This window comes from Capricornis sumatraensis, chromosome 2, assembly GCF_032405125.1.
Source record: "Capricornis sumatraensis isolate serow.1 chromosome 2, serow.2, whole genome shotgun sequence".
NCBI lineage: Eukaryota > Metazoa > Chordata > Mammalia > Artiodactyla > Bovidae > Capricornis > Capricornis sumatraensis.
The window spans coordinates 210,238,128-210,251,896 of NC_091070.1; the positions used below are offsets into that span (position 1 = coordinate 210,238,128).

Genomic DNA, 13,769 nt, shown 5'->3' on the forward strand with positions numbered 1-13,769 from the left:
CACAATGAAGAATAAGCCCATGAAAGTATATATTAAGGGTAATTCCCTGGCAGTCCATTAGTTAGGACTCCAAGCTTCCACTCCAGAGGTCCCATGTTCGATCCCTAAGACCCTACAAGCCACGTGGTGCTATAAAAAAATGAATAAAATAATCCTTTTAAAAAAAAGTGTACAATGAATTTAAGCAGAACGGTTAAGAGTAAGAATTTTACAAACATGTGACCGACATGGATTAGAATCCTGACTCCACTACTGTGAAGGTTTGAACATGGTACTGATTCTCATCTAAAAAAATTAAAATTCTCATCTAAAATTATCAAAGGATTAAATGAATTAAGGTATGCAAATCACAGAGTATGTTGTATTCTAAAAAGGTGGTTTGGAAAATAAAAACAAGAAAGCTGGACAGGAACAAGTAACAGCAGACAGGCTCAACAATGAGAACTTTATTTTCCCAAATTGCTTCAATAAATCAACATTTTACACTTCATTAAGGATCTTTCCTTTTCCCCCAGTAACATGCTTACATAACCACCACCAAACAACAAATTAAATCCTTAAAGATATTTCCATTTCCAGAATCACCTTCAAAAAAACTAAGCTGATACACAAATATCTGTCCAATGCAAAACAGAGATCAGGCTAAATCCCAAGGATTTTGTTTAATCCCACATTAGGTCCATTTCAGGTGAGGACTACTCAGGGAGAAGGAAAAAAATACAAATCACACTTAATGCTACATAAATTGTATCAAAAAATATATACTCAAGAGACTTTCCTGGTGGCCTAGTGGTTAAGAGTCTGAGTGATTAAGATTCCTAAACATAGGGAGCATGGGTTCGATCCCTGGTTGCAGAACTAAGATCCTGCATGCAGCTCAGCTGAAAAAAAAGAAATATACTCAAGGAAAGTTGTGAATATTTTCTACAGGAAACTAGATTATTCAAGAGTTACTATATGTAAAGCTGAGTTTTATACACATAATGCATCCAAAAGGTTTTATGTGAACAGTGTTTTCCTACACACAAAGAAGTAATGGCAGGAAGATGAATACTGAAAACAAAGCCCATATCCCTAGAGCCTTGCAAGTGATATTTAATACAGAACAAGGAAACCAAAGATCTCCTTAGAAAGCACCTCCTACTTCTTGTCTGAAGCTCCAAAGTTCTAGGTTAGCTATCATGATAAGATCAGGTGAGAAGAGCAAGGTCGAAATTCCAGATGAAATAACACATTACTCTAATACTGTATATTACATATATATACTGTGTAATATGTATACATACACACACGCATACATATGTGTGTATATATATATATATAATATATGTAATACAAGTTACAGCTAACACATACTTCTGACCAGCACATAAAATCTTAATCTCCTAAAAACCACAGCAATGTCTTAGTCGACAACCTCAAAATTAATCTTTCACCCACATTCATGGCTCATGTATGAAAATTAATGGCCAGAGCAGGTTATCAGATTTCATCAGGAAGCCACTCTTTGGGCTAACCATGTTAATACTTTTTGCATTAAGTTGCCTTCTCTCAGAACTTCCCTGGTGGTCCAGCAGTTAAGAATCTGCCTTCCAATGCAGGGAACTCATGTTCAATCCCTGGTCAAGGAATTAAGATCCTGCAGGCTGTGATGCAACTAAGCCCTGAGCCACAGCTACTGAGCCTGTGCACTGCAACAAAGAGCCCCAGCGCCACAATGGAGACCCCACACGCAGCTACAGCCCGACACAGCCAGAGAAATAATTTTTGTAAAAAGAAAAAAAAAAAAAAAAACCCTGCCTTCTCTCAAAGAGAAGATATTTCAAAGATATTTTTAAAAGATATAAATGACATGACAAAGCACTTGCAATAAACAACACTTTATGTCATTCTTTTAATAAATTTTGGATCTACTGCTTCTGAACCAAGAGTTTAACAATACAATGGCTAAACTCAAACAGCACTGAAAACAATTACATTTGAGAATTTTTAGTGCTCAGCTAATACTGTTCACTCAACTGTCAAAACAGCACTAACCAACTCCATCTGTGCCTAAACTTACATAAGACAGAACTGTCATCACTTTTACATACCCAACCATTTAATAACCATTTAGCAATAAAAGAAATGATGGTATGTAACTATGTTAAGTTGCATAAGATACTGAATTATGTAATTTTTCATGTATTCTTTATATTAATGTCAAAATATATATACTGTAATTCCCTCGAAAGAAGGTAGGAAGGAAGGCGTATTTTTATTTTAAAGATAGAAAGATACAAAAAACTAGGCAAAGGAATTCCTTGGCAGCCCAATGATTAGGACTCTGCACTCTCACTGCCAGAGGCCCGGGTTCAATACCTGGCTGGGGAACTAAAATTCCACAAGTCACAAGGCATGGCCAAAACAGAAATAAAATTGTTTTTAAAAAGCTAGGCAAACATTATCTATTCTGAAACACATTTTCTGTCATTTTATTTGCAGCAAGGCAAATGAAAAAGCCTGTGTCAACTTGTGGATTCATGTCCATTTATTCTCAAAAATAAATTTAAATATTTAACTCTGGATCTAATAAGCCTGACAAAAACAGAATGGATGTTTTCTTATGTGAAGTGAAAGTGAAAGTCTCTCAGTCGTGTCTGACTCTTTGCGACCCCACAGACTGTAGTTCAGGTTCCTCCTTCTATGGAATTCTCCAGGCAAGAATACTGGAGTGGGATGCCATTTCCTTCTCCAGGGGATCTTCCTGACCCAGGGACTGAACCCGGGTCTCTGGCACTGCAATCAGACGCTTTACTGTCTGAGTGAGGACTCTCCTAATTTACTGCAGAATCTTCTCCTTGGATCCTTACTCTGAGCAATACAGCAGCTGCCAAGAGTGGAAGTTTAGAGTCAGACCTAGGTTCAAATCTTCTCTCTCCCTAAATTAATCTCTTATGACTCAACTTTGTCATCTATAAAACAAGAAACCCTTCACTTACCTTGTAAAGTATAGGGTTAAATGAGATAATACATGTAAAGTGTTTAAAAAAGCATTTAGTTTGAAAAAAACTAAACATATAAAAGTTCTTAATATTTAGGTTGACCTTATATCCAGGTTTGCTGAAGACAGACAGTTTACACTTGCTGTTGCAGTGTATTAATAGCATCCCCTCTCTCCATAGCATCCTGTTTCAAAAAGGTAAATTATACGGTCACAGAATTAATTTGACAAAAGTAAGTCCAACTAAGCCCACCAGCCACAACTAGAGTCTGTGCGCCTCAACAAAAGATCCTGCATGATGCAACTAAGACCCAAAGCAGCCAAATAAGTAAAGCTAAAAAAAAAAAAAGATTTAAAAAGTAAAAAAAAAAAAATCACTCTCAATTCCAGTTGCTGATTAGTTGTTTTTAAAGTGAAGAAAAGGGACTTCCCTAGTGGTCCAGTGACTTAAGACGAAAACTCCAGGCTCCCAATGCAGGGGGCCGGGGTTCCATCCCTGGTCAGAGAACTAGACCCCACACGCCAAAACTAAAAGATCCTGCATGCCACAATGAAGATCGAAGATCCTGCATGCCACAACTACACCTGGCAGAGCCAAATCAGTATTTCCTCCTTTTTTTTTAAAAGTGAAGAACAGAAACTTTAATAGGTTTAAAACATAGTATTCTCTCTGCATTCTAAACAAACCCATGTGGGCTAAGAAGTAAAGAATGTTTAAATATTACAAAACTGGTGATACATAAAAGACAGCCAAAGCCCAAAACTCTTTGTAAAATCTAAAAGGAAAGAACTCCAACTACTCTGAGGCCCCAACTATCTTATGCAGAAGTAATGCTGACAAAAACATGAAAAAACAAACTAAATCAAGGCTCTCCAACAGAACTTTCTGAGATCAGGAAAATATTCCGTATCTATGCTACTCAAAAAGGCAGCCACCAGTCACACTGCTGCTATTGACCACCTGAAATACGGCTACTATGAAAACCATACTATCTATTTAATTTTAATTTACTCAAAGTTAGCTAGCCACACGTGGCTACTGGCTACCGAAATGGACTGTGCAGATCTAGACTGCAGATCACTTTTTTCCGAAAGAATTCTAAAGCTCAGTACATACTTAAAAACAAACAATGACTAAGAAGGAAACCTTTTTGAACAGAACAGAACTATCAGTTCTGGGCACTTTTCTACACATGGTATTATGTCAACAAATATGGTTCTCCAATCAACATCTCTTGTTCTACCTAGCATTCCACTGTATAAACATACTAGAATATAAGCAGTTCCCTGGTGTTGCATATTTAGGTTGCTTACAATTTTTCACTTAAATAACACTGCAATGATTATCCTCATCTTTAAGGATGTGTCCAATTATTTCCTTAAGATATATTCCTAAAAGTACACATACATTCTGCTGTTCTCCTGAAAGGCTACAGCAACTTACATTGCTACCAGCAGTACTTGAGAAATGTCCATTTCCCCACATCCTCACCAACAATAATTATCATATTGTTTATCAAGACAGAAATCTGAGGGGAAAAAATGTTTTCTCCTTGTTGATTTATTTAATCTGTACCTCTTATTTTCATGTGATTTATTTTGTCAAAATAATGTAATTTTTCAAAATGGTTAGCCAATTGTTCCAGAACTTTTTATTGAATAATTGAGTTGTCCTTCCCACACCATCCTGAAACACTAACTTCATCATACACTCAGCACATATGCTATCAGCTGAGGGCTCTGGGTGGGTCTCACTATTCTTTTAAGTTTTTTCCAAACAGCTAACAAGAAATCCATCTTCTGTACAATAAAGTTAATTTATTGAATCCCTACTATATGCTCTGGCACTGGGCTAACCATCTAGCCATCACAATAATCCTTGTTGGAGGTAAATAAGAGATTTCCATTTTCATTTGAAACTGAACAGATACTGAAGGGTTAAGCACCCTGCCCCAGTCCCAGTTTAATAAATAAAAAACCACAAAAGAAACTTCTGTAAGGATCAAGGACTTCCATTCATCATACACTCATCTGATAAAGCCAAGGCAGCAGGGTACCAGAGATCACCTACCTCCATGAGCATGCCCTATTAAATGAACATTGCAGCCAAAAATATTCTGCTGTAAGTGGAATAGAAAATATTCCTTACCAAACTACTTTCATCCTGTACGTATCCTCCAATACTAAACAGCTTCCACAGCAAAAAAGAAAATAAGCCAACAATCAAATACATTTTCTTCCTCATTCTCTACTGCCATTCCACATGACACTACATTCAAGTCCACTAGAATCCCCTCGCTGGCTGAATGATGAAACAATTCGTGCTTGCTAAAGGTAAAAGGTCAAATGTGACAAAGAAGCCCAAATGTGACAAGTAAGACAAAAAAGGTCACATGTGACAAATGAGGCCGATAGAGAAATAAAGGAAGAGAAGAGGTAAGCTAAGCTCTACATAGTGAACAAAGACAAAGCATTCACCATCAACCGGATAATCAACATATTACCCTCCAATTTCCCAGGAAAACGAGAGGAATATTACAACTTGCAATTTAAGTCCATCTGAAGTAAGGCTTTAAGCATAAGCTTTCATAATAAACCAAAGACGTTTATCTCTACCTCCTCCACATCCCTTATGTTTACCTTAACTATTCAGAAATATACGGAAACTGTAACCACTAGTCTAAATGGCACTGAAGTAAACTTTCTCTTTCTACATTACACATTTTTGCAATGTCGATTTTTATCAACAAGAACCTATCTATAAGCAGAGAAAACAAAAATGAAGACGACTACCTTGCCCCACCAAGGGTTTGCAGGCTGCACCTTGCTTAACTACACCCTGGAGTAGGGGTAAGAGAGCTTCAGGGAACTCGATGGATTTTATCTTTATAACAGAACTGGCAAGCAGAAGCCCAAAGTACAAAGTATCAACTCAGTACCTCTAAAACGGGGGTGGGCTATTCAGAGCATGGTCAGCTAAGCCTCTTTCTCTCATAACGCCTGAGGTACCTCCCGTCCAACCTATACTTGGCTTACTTTACCAAAAATTGAAGAAAAATAATCATTATCACAACATACTGACAGTTAATTCAGTTTTACAGAAGAGCCTTTATACGATGAGTTTTGAATACAAATTTTTATAAATCTCCTTTACAACTAATATACAATACACGTATACATTTTAAGGGTACAGTTCAGTGAGTTTTGACAAAATATACCACCACAAAATAACCACCACCCCAACTGAATGAAAGAATACTTTCATCATTCCATGAAGTACCCTTCTGCCCCTTTGCAATCTCCTCACCTATCACCAGAAGGCAATGGCACCCTACTCAGCACTCTTGCCTGGAAAATCCCATGGGCGGAGGAGCCTGGTGGGCTGCAGACCATGGGGTCGCTAAGAGTCGGACACGACTGAGCGATTTCACTTTCACTTTTCACTTTCATGCACTGGAGAAGGAAATGGCAACCCACTCCAGTGTTCTTGCCTGGAGAATCCCAGGGACGGGGAAGCCTGGTGGGCTGCCGTCTATGGGGTCACACAGAGTCGGACACGACTGGAGTGACTCAGCAGCAGCAGCACCTATCACCATACATATTAACATAATCTAAGTAAGCTAAAAGGGGACGACAGAGGATGAGATGGCTGGATGGCATCACTGACTCGATGGACGTGAATCTGAGTGAACTCCGGGAGTTGGTGATGGACAGGGAGGCCTGGCGTGCTGCGATTCATGGGGTCGCAAAGAATCGGACACGACTGAGTGACTGAACTGAACTGAAATAAGCTAGAACTTGATAGCGGGAGCACTTTCAGAGACTTCCAGTTAGCCATCAATTTATTCCCATCTTAACTCATCTTCTCTCTCAATAATTACTAAGCCTCTTCTATTTAACAGAAAATGCACGGAATGTCTTGGTGTGGGGATTCAGCAGTGAATCGAACAAATCCCTGCTCCACTACCTAAAGAGGTAAAGATACAGTAGATGAAAAATAAATAATATAATGTTCCATAATAATGAAGGTTGGATAGTGTTTGATGAGCGGAGTACTATTATTGATAGGGTCATCAAGGAAAGCCTCTATCAGAACCCTTTCCAATGGGAAACACGTATACAAAGAGACATCAAAACTGCCAAAAAGGGACTTCCTTAGTGGTCCAGTAGTTAAGATTCTGCACTTCCACTGCAGGGGGTGTGGGTTCAATCCCTGTCAGGGAACTAAGATCCCATATCCTGCATGCTCTGCAGCCACACTTTATTGTATCTGAAACAATAATTTTTTCTATTAAAAAATTTGCCCATTCTTGTCTTTTATTGAACAACCCATTCTGGCACCTGACCAACTTCCTGAGTCTTCATTTTTAAAGTTTTTTTCTGATAGCCCATAGTCTGGGAGCCAAAGGTTTTAGTCAAGACTCTAGAACACATCCTTCAGATACAAGGGGACCATCTTTTGGGAAGCCCTAATACAATGCAGAGTCCTACAGTGAAGAAATCTCTAGGGTAGCTTCACAAAGCACTCTATGACTTCCTGTATCAATCCTTTATGTATCCTGCCCTTTTTATTAAATTAAGAGAAAAAGAAAACTGAGTTATTAATCTCTCCAAAAAAACACAGATTACTGAAAGCAAAGTTGATAGACTTCATAAATGCACATATTAAACATACACACACACTTTTGCCTCGAAACAGGAGCCAAAAGTCTTCTAATTAGACATTCAGCAACTCCTCTTCCCTTGGCTCTCTGTCTTCTGCAACAAGCCAAACTGTGCAGTTACTGCATTCCAGATGCTAAAAAGCAAATCAGGCAGAACAAAAATGAGGACACTGCACACGTGCCAGCTAAAAAGGCACGGGAAGGGGGCAGATCAATGTCTTTCCTAAAAACTCTTGGGTTTCTTCGGTTTGCAAACAAAACAATTTCGTATTTTGGGCCCTCCCTTCCCACAGCACTGTTCCTTCTCCCTCTTATAAAGTTAACTAAAATTTCCTTTAAGAAGAAACAAGTAAGAAATAAAGCACCAGAACAAAAAAAAAAAATTTTAATGGTGCCTCAATCAAGCCTGGTGGGCAGCCGTCTATGGGGTCGCACAGAGTTGGACACAACTGAAGTGACTTAGCAGCAGCAGCAACTATAAAAGATGAGTGCTGCAAACAGAAACATGGCTCCGTGGCTGCCACATCTGATTTTTCAAAGCAGCCTGAATCTACATTTTTACATGAAATCTCCCTGCTTTTTAATGTTGACAACAAATTCAAATTTACAACACTGTATGAGCCAAACAAAACACATCTGCTGACTGGATTTAGTCCATGAGCCTTTAGTTTTAAATCTCTGCCGTAAAAAGAAAAATACGTGGTTCTTTCAGCAGTAGAGCTCTAACTTATACCCTGTTTCCAATAACACACTATCATCTGAAAAATACACTACAAAATATATGAATATACATCTGAAACCCCTGTTAGAAGGAAACCAAGAAGAAAACGATCTCACTCTTCACACACTAAGGTGCTCCATTTCTACCACTAAAATAGGAACTGCAAACAAAACTCCATAAAAAAAGGGACTTGCCTGGCAGTGCAGTAAGCGTGCTCCCCACAGAGGGAGCATGGGTTCAGTCTCTGGTTAGGGAATTAAGGTCCCACATGCTGCACAGCAGGGCTTTCCCTGTGGCTCAGTGCTAAGGATTCACCTGCAATGCAGGAGACACAGGAGGCTTGGGTTCAATCCCTGGGTTAGGAAGATCCTCTGGAGGAGGGCATGGCAACCTGCTCCAGTTTTCTTCCTTGGAGAATCCCATGGACAGAGCCTGGAGGGCTACAGTCCATAGCGTCACAAGAGCTGGACACAACTGAAGCCACTTAGCACACACGCACCCATGCTACATACACAGTGCAACCAAAGACATTAAGACTGGGGTAGGCGGGGGGACCAACAGAAGAAAATAGTAGGAATGAATATGGATTTCTGTGAAACTGAGCTCATTAAGTTCAGCTTCCTCAGTATGTGCATCAGCCCATTAACTCCTAGACAAAAAGAAACTAAAAGCTGATTTTTCTATGGCACAGCATTTAACTCTGATTTGAAACAAACAACAACAAAAAAAGAGTTCCTGGAGAAAGTCAATCTTTTAGACACGTACCCACGACTCTTAACTTTCTTGGTAAGCTATGAGCAAATTGTTTTTTTATGGGTTATAAACCTGCATTACAGACTCTAGAGAACTGGTTCTTAAACTCAGACTCAATGAATGATGGAACATAATGAATCCTTGAGAAAATGCACTCCCTCACAAAAACTTTCGAGTCCATGAACCCCCTGTAGTCCATGGACCACTAAGAATGTGTTTCTCTAGAGAAAATTAAAAGAACAGAATTAATCCCTTTGCTTCTTCCCACCAATGCACTTTCTCTTTCCACTCCCCCTCTCAACTTCAGTCAACTACCACCTCCAGGCAAAATCAATACAATAACCTCTTAACTGATGGTCCCCCCACAATCCAGTTTCCACACCCCTGACAAAACTGATTTTAAAATGTAAATCAGAAGGTTTCAACAGCTTCCCTCAACAATATTAGCTCTCCAGCTCTTCTTTAACCACTTTCCTCACTGAAAAGAGGCCAAAAGCACACTAAACTCTTCCCATCTTCTAGTTTGGGCACTACCTGGAATGCCTGCCTTGACACCCTACCCTTACCAAAAAGAATTTCTCTGACCACCCTTAGGTCTCTCTTTTTTTATTGTCTATCGATTTCCCTGCATGGTACCTCCACATCACTTTTCTCAATTTGTAACTTATTTGCTCAACTGTTGTGATTTCCCCCACTACCTTGTAGGTTCCCAAAATGCAAGACCCCTTCTGCCTCACATCCCCTTGTACTCCCAGAGACTAGCAGAGGGGCCGGGAGATGGCAGGTTCTCAAGCACTATTTATTTTATCAATCAAATACTGAATTAGTCTTAAGATGTTTACAGAATGAGGGTGTGAAGCAATCCACCAAAATCTAATCTTTGAGAGCACAGTATATCTAATTTATTTTTAATTGGAAAACAATTACAACACTGTGTCGGTTTCTGCCACACATCTACATGAATCAGCCATAGGTATGTGTATATCCCCTTCCTTTTGAACCTCCCTCCCACCAGAAAGAACAAGATTAACCACACTCCTTCAATCTAGGTTGTCACTTGGCCCAAGAGAAGCAGGGTAACACCTCAAGATTCTTGGTGGTTAAGTTTAACTATTCACAAAAATTAATAAAGCTTAGGTTCTATGCTCTCAGGCAGCCTCACCCCACCTCACCTCGGTGCTAATCTCAGAAACACTGCATGCTTCCTCCCTCCAGTTTCTCAATTACAATACAGGACGCTCTGTAATCCATGATTTCGCTGGTTATGCCAAATTCGAAAAGTATCTGGACCACCTATGCTAGTAAAGAAATACGCTAGGAAACTACTACTACTGCTGCTGCTAACACGACTATTACCACCACCACCGCTAGAACTGGACTGTATATAGTATGAAGACTAAAAACACCAGTCTGCAAAACCAGAGATCTTTCACTGGTGCTAGGAGATTTAAAACACAAAAAGATGGAACTGAACTGAATACAAAGTCTTTTAGTTAAAACAGTTCCTTACAGAAACTTCACCTCTTCTACAAAATACAGTCAAGCCTAAATGGCAGCAGGGGAGGAAAAAAAAAAGTTTTTTTATATTGCTAAACTGCGTACACTGCTTCACAAACTTCCCAGCAGAGAACAAACTAAGCCCAATTTGTTCCACAGGTTGTTCATGGTAGCAGCCAGCTCTGGCTCTTTAGCAGGCTTCTACGTAATGATACAGGCTGTCTAGATAACAGGACAGGCTACAAAAGACGGTATAGCCACTAAAGAGAAAAGGAAGCGCCACTTGAAAGCGAAAAACAAAGTGATATATGTCTCGCCACTCTGGGCCTACACGTATAAATCCTGAGAGATGATAATGACAATAGTACTTAATACTCGGTAGGTAATAAGCTAAGCGGTTTTCAATTTACCTCATTTCATCTTCACAGTAACCCTATAAAGTGATCAGCGTTACTCTTTGCTATTTTGCAGATTAAGAAAACAGAGGCACCTGCAAGTGAAGCCCCTCGACCAGAAAGCAAAAGCTAGCAGAGCCAAAACTTGAACCAGGGCAGCTGGCTCCAGGTTCCTTCTGTTATGCTGCCACCAAAAGCCCCATCGTCTCTCTCAGGCCAGGCTCCACCACACTCTGCGGCTTTTCCTTCAATCCAATTAACAACCTCCTGGTAAACACTCAACACACACGGATGGCTTCCAACTTCTGGGCACGAGTGCTACTCGCCAGTTTCTGCTGCGATACTTCACCCCTCAGACTTCGAAAGGCAAAGAGAAGGATTGATAAAAGTTGCTTGGGAGCTAGAGGAGGCGAAGGAAATTACCTTAAAGCGGAACACACGCCAATTACCACAGGAACGCAGGTCGACCTCACCTCCAACCCAAGAGAAACGAAAGTGGACGCATAAACGTTCCCGTGACTGATAATTTGGACTATGCCTCCGCCGGCCACGAGGCCGAAAAGAACGGGAGAGGTACCAACACCAACCACATGCGCCCTAAGAAAAGGCAAATCCAGGCCAAGAGAGATGGCGGGGGCGGGGGGGGGGGGCACTCAAGAGTTCCGGGAGAAATCCAAATAACAGGGTTCACCCCTAAAGGGGTGAGTGATTAAGCAGGGAGATGGAGAAAGGGAAGGCTTTCTTACAAGAAAGAAAAAGAGATAGGAACCGCTCCGGAGAAAAGGCGGCCCTCAGCGTCGGGAGCTAGGCCGGAGCGAGGGGAAGCCCTGAAGGGCGGGGAGGGGGAGGAGCCGGAGCGAGCGGGGCCCTCTCTGAAGAGGCCGGGGGGCAGGCGCGGAGGAGCGACTCCGCGCCAGGCCTGCTGGAGACCCTGAGCCAGCGGCCACGGAGAAAAGAAAAAAGACGAAACGGCTGGAGTCAACTGAGCGGCCCTAATTCCCGTCAGGGTCCCTCACTCACCTGGGCCCACCGCAGCAATCGCAGCTGCAGCCTCGCAACGGCACAACCGGCCCGAATCTCGCCCCCGCCCGACAGCGCGCCCCGCGTCCCCGCTCTCGGACGGCGGCAGCCTCGGCGTCGCCCCGCAGCCTCCTGGGAAATGTAGTCCTAGCTCCCGCCTTCCTAGCCAACTTGACAGTCTATAGGACTACGTTTCCCATAAGGCAAGGCGAACACCGGGCCCGCCGCTTTGCGTCACGCGCCAGCATGTCGGCAGTCACGTGAGCGTCTCCGTTCCATCCCCTCCCCCCGCCTGGGTGGCCTGAGGAAGAAGCAGGGAGGTGGACGGAAGGGGCGGGGGCGTTGCTGACGCCAAGGCCCCCACCATTTTGGAAGCAGCCTGGAGCGAGGGCCTGAGCCCCACCCACTCCCGGCCTGCCTTGGTCGTCGAAAATTCTCTGAGCTGGGAATCTGCTTGTCTGGCTTTCGTCCTCTAACGTGCCACTTCTCGCTTCGTGACCTTGAGCAAATCTACCCACTCTGAGCCTCAGTTTCCTCCCCTGTGAAATGAGACTAGTAGTTTCTACCTCACAAAGTTGTTGCGACAAAGTCAGGCACGTAAAAGCGTCTAGTGCCTTGAAAGCGAGACTAAAAATGAATTTGTTTTTTGTTGTAATAGTGTGTTCCTGTGGAGACCCAGAAGCCCGGTGGCAAAGCGCTCTCCAGCCTCGTTTCCGCCACCGCTGGTCCCGATTCCCAGCACAATGGCAGCACAAAAAGATGTTTTACAGAGAGGTCCTGTAAAGCTTGTTAAAGTGGATGCCCTCACCTGTTGAACCAGAAATTTCCCATGTGTAACTTTGAAATCTGCATTATAAACAGACCTCTCCAGTGATTCTCGTGCACATACAAGTTTGAGAACCAGGGCATTTATCAGGATTTTTGCACAGGCTGGTTTGCGCTAGAATTCCTGCCCTACTGAACTCCAACCTTCAAGCCTGAGCTCTGTATCCCCTCTTTTGTGAAGCCTTCCAAATTTACTAGTTTCTCATTTCTGTCTTCCTGCAGTACCTTTCCATCTCATAATCAAGGGCTGTGCTTGTCATCCCCACCGGACTGGGAGCTCTTTAGAACAAAGATCAGTTTTGATGGATTTCTGCATCCCCAGGGCAAAGTAACAAAAAACGTGGGGGAAAAAAATATTGAAGGAATATGTTCTGCCTGTGAGAAAAACTCACCAGGCTCAACTCAAATATGGTGCCCTCACCCCTTACTGGCCCCAGGAACGTTCCTCCTGCACTGCTCTTTTTTCCTGCTTTGAGCATTTCTTGTAGGCTGCTTTCTGGGTAGTGCTTCTCGAAAGGATCTGATGCAATGTCACTTTCAATTCACAGATTCTAAGTGTCTACTGTAAGGTTATGCCTGGTGCAAAATACTAGGAACACAGCGGTAAATTGCTGCTAAGTCGCTTCAGTCGTGTCCGACTCTGTGCGACCCCATAGACGGCAGCCCACCAGGCTCCCCCGTCCCTGGGATTCTCCAGGCAAGAACACTGGAGTGGATTGCCATTTCCTTCTCCAGTGCATGAAAGTGAAAAGTGAAAGTGAAATCGCTCAGTCGTGTCTGACTCTTAGCGACCCCATGGACTGCAGCCCACCAGGCTCCTCCGTCCATGGGATTTTCTAGGCAAGAAAGACACAAAAATACATAGTCATTCCTCTTGGTTTCCAAAACAGCTCTGCTGGATCTCTTACCTC

General features: G+C 42.1%; 1 protein-coding gene across 2 annotated transcripts in view; it reads right to left on the reverse strand.

Annotated features, from left to right (window-relative positions):
* The window catches only part of THRAP3 (thyroid hormone receptor associated protein 3), a 68,769-nt gene extending 56,648 nt beyond the window's left edge, over nt 1-12,121 (reverse strand). For both annotated transcript variants that reach the window (XM_068963918.1, XM_068963917.1), the window contains exon 1: nt 12,034-12,121. The gene's annotated coding sequence lies outside the window, so the exon portion shown is untranslated. The remainder of the gene's footprint in view (nt 1-12,033) is intronic.
* Nucleotides 12,122-13,769: the final 1,648 nt, after the last annotated feature.